Genomic DNA, 11,264 nt, shown 5'->3' on the forward strand with positions numbered 1-11,264 from the left:
GTAGCGCAAAGCACAAGGACTGGCTTAAGAATCTTGGTTGGAGCCCCCAGCTCCCCACCTGCAGGGGAGTCGCTTCACAGGCGGTGAAGCAGGTCTGCAGGTGTCTATCTTTCTCTACCCCTCTCTGTCTCCTCTCCTCTCTCCATTTCTCTCTGTCCTATCCAACAATGATGACAACAATAACTACAACTTATTGTTATTGGAGAGAAAGATAGCAACCTGCAGACCTGCTTCACCAATTATAAAACAACCCCCCTGCAGGTGGGGAGCCAGGGCTCAAACCTGGATCCTTAGGCCTGTCCTTGTGCTTTGTGTCTCATGTACCTATATATACTGTGTTCACCAGCAGTTTGAGTTATGGTAATAAAGATAATAATGCAGCACTTCATAAGAATCTACCTGTTCACCAGGACCTGTGGAAGGATCCCAGTTCGAGCCCCTGGCTCCCCATCTGCAGGGGAGTCGCTTCACAAGCAGTGAAGCAGGTCTGCAGGTGTCTATCTTTCTCTCCCCCGCTCTGTCTTCTCCTCCATTTCTCTCTCCATTTCTCTATGTCCTATCCAACAATGATGACATCAATAACAACAACAATAACTACAACAACAATAAAATACAACAAGGGCAACAAATGGGAAAAAGCAAATTAAGAAAATGTTAAAATAAAATTGCTATATATTCATTTTTTTTACATCTAGATATGAAAAATAGCTTGTTAGGTAGGGTACCTGAGTTACCATGATTATGATCGGGTTTGAGTCCCAGCACCCATGCGAGGTACTATGACAACAGAGGAAACTTCAGTGCCATAGTGTTTCCTCCACTTTCTATCTGAATGAAAAAATGTGGCCTGACCAGGGGTATGGACTACCCTGCCAACGTCCATGTCCAGCAAGAAGCAATTACAGAAGCCAGAACTCCTACCTTCTGCACCCCAGAAAGAATTTTGGTCCATATTCCCAGAGAAGGGAAATGATAGGGAAAGATGATCAGAGGGTTCTGAACCCCAACTCCACCAGGACCTGAAGCATTTGTGACCAGGAATCTTTGTATACCATCACGGAAAGGGAAGTGAGTCTGGAAAACACCAGAGGAAGTCAGGCACTGTTTCACTTATCTGAGAGGGAAGAGGAAAAAACGAACACCTGTAAGTTATAACGTGTAGGTATGACTTAGAAAGTAAAAGGAGCTCCAGTGGTGCAATTGGTTAGCACACAGTATGAAGTAAGGGGCCAGGCAGTGGTGCACCTGGTTAAACACACACATTACAGTGCACAAGGACCCAGGTTCAAACCCCTGGTCCCCACCTGTTTCACAAGTGGTAAAGCATGGCTGCAGGTGTTTCTCTGTCTCTTTCCCTCTATCTTTCCCTCCTCTCTCAATTTCTCTCTCTCTGTAATCCAATAATATATAAATTAAAAGATAAAAAAGGAAGTGAAGGTAGAACCATATAAGTGAATAAAAATAGAATATATATGCATATATATGTATGCACATACACACACAGGGCCAGGTGGTGGTGTACTTGGTTAAGTGCACACATTAGAGTGCACAAGGACCTGGGTTCAAGCCCCTGATCTCCTCCTGCAGGGGGAAAGTTTCACAAGTGCAGAAGCAGGGCTGCTGGTGTCTCTTGTCTCTTTCCCTCTCTATGTCTTCCTCCTCTATATCCCTCTCAATTTCTCTGTGCCTATCCAATAAATATATTTTTTAAAAAGAAATTTTAAAAAGGGACTGATGCAATAATACACACACAGTGGTCCGGGAGGTGGTGCAGAAAATCTGGCTTTGGACTCACAAGCATGAGGTCCCGAGTTCAATCCCCGGCAGCACATGTACAAGAGGGATGTCTGGTTCTTTCTCTCCTATCATTTCTCATGAATAAAAATCTTTTAAAAAATTTTTAAAAAAACACAGAGTGAGATATGGATGGATGGATGGATGGATGGATGGATGGATGGATGGATGGATGGTCAATCCATATCTGTGATGGGGCAAATTACTGCAGTTTCCACAGGAGGGGGATGGGGCCACAGGACTTTGAAGGTGGGAATAGGTTGGAATTATACCCTATTATCTTATAATTATGTAAGTAATTACTAAATCACTTGTAAAAAATTTTTTAAATGTTGCTTAGAGCAATAATATCATAAATGCACAAGATCCCGGTTCTACCAAAAGATATATATGGAAAATGAAAGTAGTGCGCTTTCATCTATCATTTTTATTTATTTATTAATGGGGGAAACAAAACCAGAGCATCACTCTAGCATATGAGCACATGTGATGCTGGGAATCAAACTTGGGACCTCATTCCTGAGAGTCCAACACTCTACCCACCATACCATTTCCTGACTATTCATTACTCCACTTTATTAGCTACAATGAATCAAGTTAAGCTAAAATTTGCTACAGTATTAAAAAAAATTCTTTTTCGTCATCATCAGGGCTTCTATGCTACAAACTAACTTTTTTTTTTTAAGATAAAGACAGAAAAGATTCCACAGCACTTCCTTCATGCAGCTGAAGCAAGACATGAACTTGGATCATGTGTGTGAAAAAACAGGTGCACTATCTTGCCACCTCAGTATTTAAAATTTTTATATAAACTAGGTTTTCTATTTCAGCATTTCTCCATCATTTTATATATGTGCTCCTTTACCTGATGACAGAATGACTTTATTTTTCCCACAGACAGTCTAAATTCAAACGTATTGAGTGGCTTCTGCCCCTGAAACTGATTAGTAAAGTACAAGTATTCAACTTAACAGAGGAACTGATTTAAACTAAGAAAGAGCAGGAAACTCAGAGCTGAAGGTGACACCAGCTCCTGGCATGCCCCATTGTTCTCTGGCATACTAAAGCACTCATCATGCTAGGTGACCGCCTATCTCATCTGGACTAAATACCAAAGCTGAATGCATCAATTTAAGGGTGATGTAGCCTCATCCTTGAATTTCCAGATTAAATCACTGCTGTCCTTTCTCATTTATTTTCCAAACTGGAAGCTTTTTAAAAAAAAAAAAAAAAAAGTAACAGAAGGAAAGCAGGTTTCATATGGGGGAAGCAGTTGGGAGACTAGTATGTCCTCTTCAATTGTGTAGAAGAGAATCTTTGAAGTTTAAATAGAGCAGGTACATTAGTCTTGAATATTAACATAGCCAAATGAGGGGGAAAAAACAACTAGATTTACATATAAAGCCTAAAAACAGGGGGTGGGGCATGAGCCAAGCTTATTAAGTCTTCAGGCTATCCTTTCTTTGTTATAGCATCAAAAATATGCACATTTTTTATTTACCTATTTTATGAGAGAAAGAAAGTAACAGATATAGGGAGAGATTGGAGCACTGCTCAACCATATGCAATGCCAGGGATAAAACCCTGGTCTTCACACATGCACACCATGTGCTCCACCCACTCTGCCTTTCATTTTATTTTTCTCAAAACCTTCAGATTTCAGACCACATTCCATTCTTGGGTTCAGAACTAGATTGTGTGTGTGTGTTTCTTTTAAGCCAGTGCACTGCTCAGCTCTGGCTTATGGTGGTATGAGGGATTGAATGTGGGCTCTGGGAGCCTTGGGCATGAAAGTCTGTTTGCATAACCATTATGCTGCCCTCCCTGACCTAGATTATATTTTTAAAACAAGTAAGCCAAAGAAACCCCTAAGTATCTGGGAAGTGGTTCGCTGTTTGATCAAATGACTTTCATGTGGAGACCTCTGACATTATGTAAGAATAAACAAACACTTCTTTCAGAAAGAAAAAAAAGTAATAAACAGCATTGATGGCTATGAATAATCCTTTAAGATGCTCTGTTTTTCATGCTGTCTATTTAAAAGCAGCTATGTAGGGGGTCTGAGCAGTAGCGCAGTGGGTTAAATGTACATGGCACATGGCATGAAGCACAGGACCAGAGTAAGGATCCCGGTTGGAACCCCCAGCTCCCTACCTGCAGGAGACTTGCTTCACAGGTGGTGAAGCAGATCTGCAGATATCTATCTTTCTCTACTCCCCCCCACCCTGCCCCAGCCTCTGTCTTCCTTTCCTCGCTAGATTTCTCTCTGCCCTACACAACAACATCAATAATAACAACAATGGCAACAAAATGGAAAAAATGTCCTCCAGGAGCAATAGATACATAATACAGGCACTAAATTCCTGTGGTAACCCTGGGAGCTAAATAAATAAATAAATAAAAGCAGCTATGTTAAAGGAAGCTATACTTTTAAAATTTATTTATTTTAATAAGAGAGACACAAAGAGATCAGAGCACTGTTCAGCTCTGGCTTATGGTGGTACTAAAGATTGAACCTGGGACCTCAGGACCTCAGGCATGAGGTTGTACATAGCCATTATGCTATCTTCTCAGCCCAGAAGATATACTTTTTTTTTTTTTAATTACCAGAGCACTGCTCAGCTCTGGCTTATGGTGGTACAGGGGATTGAACCTGGGACTTTGGAGCCTCAGGCATGAGAGTCAGTTTGCATAACCATTATGCTATCTACCCCTGCCCAGAAGATATACTTTTAAATAAGTTCAATTGCATATTGTCACCATTAATCATGTTCTTTCCATTCCAGATATATATATATATATTCCCCCAAGAAGACAAAACTGAGACTTTCAGCCTCACTAAAGAATAATAATACCAAGGATCCCGGTTTGAACCCCGGCTCCCCACCTGCAGGGGAGTCGCTTCACAGGCGGTGAAGCAGGTCTGCAGGTGTCTATCTTTCTCTCCTCCTCTCTGTCTTCCCCTCCTCTCTCCATTTCTCTCTGTCCTATCCAACAACGACAACAACAACAATAATAACTACAACAATAAAACAAGGGCAACAAAAGGGAATAAATAAAATAAATATTTTTTTTAAAAAAGAATAATAATACCTTGTAGTCTAGGAGGTGGCGCAGTGATAAGACTTTTGACTCTTAAGCACAAAGTCCTGGGCTTGATTCCTGGGCAGCACATGTGCCAGAGTGATGTCTGGTTCTTTCTCCTCCTATCTTTCTCATAAAATAAAAATCTAAAAAAAATGATACCTTCATAATAAAGAATAATTACACAAGAGGACTGGCATTTACTTTGAATCTGGTTTACCTAAAACTTCTCCCTTTGTTATATTCCCATTTCTGGGAGGGGAAATGTATTTGAAAGGGAAAAATCGAAAGCAGGCAACACAGTATTTCTATCGGTACGCGCATGTTTGCGATGTGTGTGCAAGATAGTACCAGTAAATAATCCAGAGATGAAGGCCATAAGGATAGCTCGCCTGGAAAGGGTGTCTTGCTGTGACTTAAGTTCAAACCAGGCTCCCACAGTACTGGGGGAAGCTTCGGTGCCGGATGTCTTTCCCACTCTATGCCTTTCTCTTTCTATCTGAAAGTCAGCCCAGAGGTCAAGCTCCAGTAATGGTAGTAGTACTGGAAGGTACTCTGGTTTCTCTTTCATGAGGAACTTTTTTTTTTTTTTTTTTTTTGTAACCAGAGCACTGCTCAGCTCTAGTTTATGGTGGTGCATGGAACTGAACCTGGGACTTTGGTGTCTCAGGCATGAAAGTCTCTTTGCATAACCATTATGCTATTTACAACCTCCCTATGAGGAACTCTTTACTATTTCATTTGAAAATAACCTTTTTGGGGCTGGGTGATGGTGCACCTGATTGAACACACGTTACAATGCACAAGGACCAGGGTTCAAGCCCCAAGTCCCTACCTGCAAGGGGAAAGCTTCACAAGTGGTGAAGCAATGCTACAGGTGTCTCTCTGTCTCTCTACTCCTTCCTCTCATATCTGACTGTCTCTATCCAACAAAGTACTAAAATATAATAAAAATTTAAAAATGAAATAAAATAAGTTGTGGCATATATATATATGTATATATATATATTTCATATATATATATATATATATATGAAAATAAGCTTTTTTAAATCAGTAAAGGAAGGCTGAAGAGATATCTTACAAAGCAAAGTGAGTGCTTTGCCATGCAAGCAGCTGAAATTCTAACCCTAGCACCACACAGAACTTGTTATGGCACTGGAGAATGTGCTGGTGCTGTCTTTTCTTTCCCTTTCTCTACCTGAATGAAAAAAAAAAAAAATTAGCATGTGAGCAGGCTGGGAGCTAGCTCACCTGGTGGACTGCATACTTTACCATGCATAAGAACTGGAGTTTGATCCCCCAGACACCATATGGAAGAACCTACACAAGGGGAGCCTCATAAGCAGTACTGTGACATCCCTCCTGTTCCCCCCCCCCAACAATTTCTTTTTTTCTTTCTTTCTCTTTCTTTCATCCTTTGCCTCCAGGGTTATTGCTGGGGCCCAGTGCCAGAACTATGAACCCATTGTTCCTGGTGGACATTTTTTAAATTATTGGATAGGACAGAGAGAAATTAAGAGGGGAGGGAAAGATAAGAGGGGGAGAGAAAGGGGGAGAGAAAGATAGACAGCTGCAGACCTGCTTCACCACTTGTGAAACAACCCCCCTGCAGATGGGGAACCAGAGGCTTCAACCGACCTCTCTGTGTGGGTGCTTGTGCTTTGTATTATGTGCTCTTAATCCAGTGCATACCTCCTGGCCTCTTCACCTTCTCTCTAAAAAGAGAGAGAGAGAGAGAGAAAGAGGGAGGGAGAGAGAGAGAGAGAAAAAAGGGTAGAGGAGTGGTAGAATTATGCAGGCATGGAGCTCCAGGAATAACCTTGGCAAAAAAATTAAGTTTAATATGTAAGGCAGAAAGGGAGAGAAATAAGAGCACCACCACAGAACACATGTGCAATGGGTAATTCTGGGGGCCTTAGACATTGCAAGTCCTGTGCTCTACCAATGCTCACTGACCATTGCATTGTATACTTCAAATTCTTATTTTTGGGGCTGGGTGGTGGCGCATCTGGTTGAGCACACATGCTTGGATGTGCAAGGGCCCAGGTTCAAGGGCCTAGTCCCCAAGGAGTTAAAGCCTTGCAAGTGGTGAAGCAGTGTTGCAGGTGTCTCCCTGTTTTTCTCCCTCTCTTATCTCCTCCTACCTTATCAATATCTAGTCATCTCTATCCAATAAATAAATATAATTTAAAAATTCTTATTTATTTCTGATCAGAAGACTGCTCAGTTTTGGCTATTGGTAGTGCCATGGACAGAACTTGTGACTCTGTTGATCAAAGTCCTATGTTCTACTGATGTGCTGTCTCCCTAGCCCTGAAGTTTACTTTTATTTTTTTTTTCTCTTGTCACCAGGACTTCACCACTGTGGGATGACTTTTTCAGGGAGAGACAGAGGGAGAGACACCACAGCACTGAAGCAAACCCTTATCCTAGTGCTATAGTACTTCCACGTAGCGTACTGAGGCTTGAACCCAGGCTGTGCACACGGCAAAGCAGGCACCCTCCCAGGTCAGCTGTCTTGTTAGATTTGAAGTATAGACTTTAAAAAGCTAAATTTAGGGAGTTGGGCAGTAGCACAGAGGGTTAAGTGCACGTGGTGCAAAGCCCAAGGATCGGCGTAAGGATCCTGGTTCGAGCCCCCGGTTCCCCACTTGCAGGGGAATCTCTTCACAGGCAGTGAAGCAGGTCTGCAGGTGTCTCTCTTTCTCTCCCCCATCTGTCTTCCCCTCCTCTCCATTTCTCTCTGTCCTAACCAACAACGACATCAACAATAACTACAAAAACAATAAAAACAACAAGGGCAACAAAAGGGAAAATAATTTTTTTTTAAAGTTAAACTTTGTATGAAAAGACAACTCACAGAATAGGGGAAAACATTTGGGATTTATGTCTAGTATGAGACTTTTATCTAGAATATATTTAAAAAAACCTTACAACGCCATAAAAAATACAAATAACCCAATTGGAAAATAGACAAGGGGGCCGGGAGGTGGTGCACCTGGTTGAGAGCACATGTTACAATGCACAAGGACATAGTTCAAGCCCTGGTCCCCACCTGCATGGGTAAAGCTTCACAAATGGTGAAACTGGGCTGCAGGTGTTTCTCTGTCTCCCTCCCTCTCTATCTTCCCCTTATTCTCACTTTCTAGCTGTCTCCATTAGATAAAGAATAAATTTTTAAAAAGGAAAATAGTCGGGCGGTAGCCCAGCGGTTTAAGCGCATGTGGTACAAAGCACACAGACCAGCGTAAGGATTCGGGTTCGAACTCCCGGCTCCCCACCTGCAGGGGAGTCACTTCACAGGTGGTAAAGCAAATCTACAGGAGTCTTTCTCTCCCCGTTTTCCCCTACTTTCTCCATTTCTCTCTGTCCTATCTAACAACAATGACCTCAATAACAACAAAACAACAATAATAACTATAACAACAATAAAAAACAAGGACAACAAAGGGAAAATAAATAAAAATATTTTAAAAATTAAAAAAAGGAAAATAGGCAATGGATCTAAATATTTCTTCAAAGAACATATGCAAATAGTTAATAAACACATGAAAAAATGTTCAGCATCATAGTCAGAGAGACAAATTAATAGCAAAAGATATGCTATACACTCATTAGGATGGCCAGAATAAAAATGCTAGTTGGGGCGGGGGGGGAGTTATATACAATTTTGTTTAATGAGAAGTACAAAGAGAAAGACACAGAAAGAAAGATGAAAGCATTGCTCAGTTCTGGCTTGTGGTGGTGGTGCAGGGTATTGACCATGGGACCTGGGAGCCTCAGGCATGAGAGTCTTTTGCATAACCATTACGCTGTCTCCCCAGCTCTCATTTTATTTATTCATTTGTTCATTCACTCATTTATAATTATGACAGAAACAGAGAAATTGGGAGAGTGAGGAGCGAGAGAATGAAAAGGAGGAACAGAGACAGCTGTAACATTGCGCCAGAACACGTGAAGCTTCTCCCCTGCAGGTAGGGGACCAGGAACTTGAACCCAAATTCTTGCACTTGGTAGCTTGTGTGCTTTATCAGTTGTGCCACCACCTGCCCCTCACCCAAAAATGCTAGTTAAGAGGTAATGGAAATGAAGAGACCCACACACACTGCTGTTGAGAATGTAAGAAGTTTCAGCTGCCTTGGAAACAATCTAGTAGATTCTAAATGGCTAAACAATGTTACGGCTCAGCAATTCCACTCCTAGGTGTTTATCAAAATGGAAATGAAAATATATGCTCAAATAAACACATGTATCACCATTATTCATAATGGTTAAAAGGTGTAGACAACCAAAATATCCGTAAACAAACTAATGGATGAAAAAACAAGACACTGTCTTTGACATACAATGGAGTATAACTAGCCCATAAAAAAGGAGCTGATACATACTATAACACAGATGAACTTGCACCAGGTTAAGTGCACATGGCGCGAAGTGCAAGGACCCACATAAGGATCCTGGTTCAACCCCCCCCCCCCCGGCTCCCTACCTTCAGGGGGGTCACTTCACAATCAGTGAAGCAGGTCTGCAGGTGTCTATCTGCCTCTCCCCCTCTGTCTTACCCTCTCTAGTTTTCTTTTTTTTTTTTATTTAAGAAAGGATTAATTAACAAAACCATAGGGTAGGAGGGATACAATTCCATACAATTCCCACCACCCAATCTCCATTTCCCACCCCCTCCCCTGATAGCTTTCCCATTCTCTATCCCTCTGGGAGCATGGACCCAGGGTCATTATGGGTTGCAGAAGGTAGAAGGTCTGGCTTCTGTAATTGCTTCCCTGCCCTCTCTAGTTTTCTTTCTATCCTATCCAACAATAACAAGAGCAATAACAACCACAACAACAAATAGAAAAAAAAAAAAAAGAAAGTGGCTATCAGAAGCAGTAGATTCATAGTGCTGGCACAAAGCCCCAGTAATAATGCTGAAGGAAAAAGAAAGAAAGAAAAGAAAAGAAAAGAGCTAAGTGGAGGTGGGGAGATAGCAGTAGTGGCAGTATAGCAGAATTGTATGTTTGATGCTCTGAGGTGAGGTCCCAAATTAAATTCCTGGTACCACTATTAGCCAAAGCTGAAGAGTGCTCTGGTCTTTCATTTAAATAAATGTCAAATCAGAAAGCTAAGTGAAAGAAGCTAATCACAAAAGACCACATTCTATGGATCCATTCATATGATAAAGTCCACAACAGGGGAATCTATAGAAACAGATTATTGGTTGCCCAGGGCTAGGAGAGGAGTGAGAGGGGCTAATATACTAAAATTATTAAATTGTGCGCTTCAAATGGATAAAATGCATGGCGTGTGAATTGTAACTGAGTTGATTAAACAGATTCCACTAAGAAAAGATCATTTACAAGAATGAAAAGAACACATTGCATCAGGAGTTACTCTGGGTTTGCAGATCAGGGTTTTAGAAATTCTGCAACAGAAATCATTGCATCAGCCCTAACTCTGTGCCCCTAGGGTCCTTTAAGGTAGAGATTTATTGAAAGCCACATAAAAGCTCTCTTATTTAAACAAGGACCGCTCTGTAATGTAACCTAGACGCTGCCAGCTTTTCTCAGTGGCAGCAGTCTTAAATCCATCTAGGAAGGGGGGAGGGGAACCCTCTATGGTGGAGCAGAGGGCCCTAACTGGGGGGGTGGGAGCAAAGCAAGTGAAAAAGATACTTGACTTCCTTCATAAGGGTAGATGTTTTAAACATATAAAGTAGAAAGTACATTTGAACAGCCTTGAGCATTACATTTTCTTGGGAAATTCTGCAAGGCAATTTTCTATAAATAAAAGCGACACTGCTGCTTTGCCATGTGTTCCACCCAGGTTCAGGCCTGGTCCCACACTGAAGGAAGCTTTGGTGTTGTGGTCTCTTTCAATCTCTCGCTGCCTTTCTGCCTTTATCTAAAATAAGTAAATACATAAATACACAAATAAATGGACAAGTGGTGGCCCAGGGAATGGCATAGCAGCAGATTTTCAAGCATGATGTCCTGAATTTAACCTCTGTCATCTTGTAGGCCAGAATGTTGCTCATCATCTCATGAAATAAAACATCTTTAAGAAATAGAAGTGGGTGGTCCGGGAGGTGGCACAGTGAATAAAGCATTGGACTCTCAAGCATGAGGTCCTGAGTTCAATCCCTGGCAGCCCATGTACCAGAGTGATGTCTGGCTCTTTCTCTCTCCTATGCTTCTCATTAATAAATAAAATCTAAAAAAAAAAAAAAAAAGAAAATAGAAGTGGTGGGTGCTGGTTGGTGGTGCAGCAGATTAAGCGCACATGGTGAAGTGCAAGGACTGCCTTAAGTATCCCGGTTCGAGCCCCCGGCTCCCCACCTGCAGGGGGATTCGTTTCACAGGCAGTGAAGCAGGTCTGCCGGTGTCTATCTT

The sequence above is a fragment of the Erinaceus europaeus genome, chromosome 2 (assembly GCF_950295315.1).
Source record: "Erinaceus europaeus chromosome 2, mEriEur2.1, whole genome shotgun sequence".
Taxonomy (NCBI): domain Eukaryota; kingdom Metazoa; phylum Chordata; class Mammalia; order Eulipotyphla; family Erinaceidae; genus Erinaceus; species Erinaceus europaeus.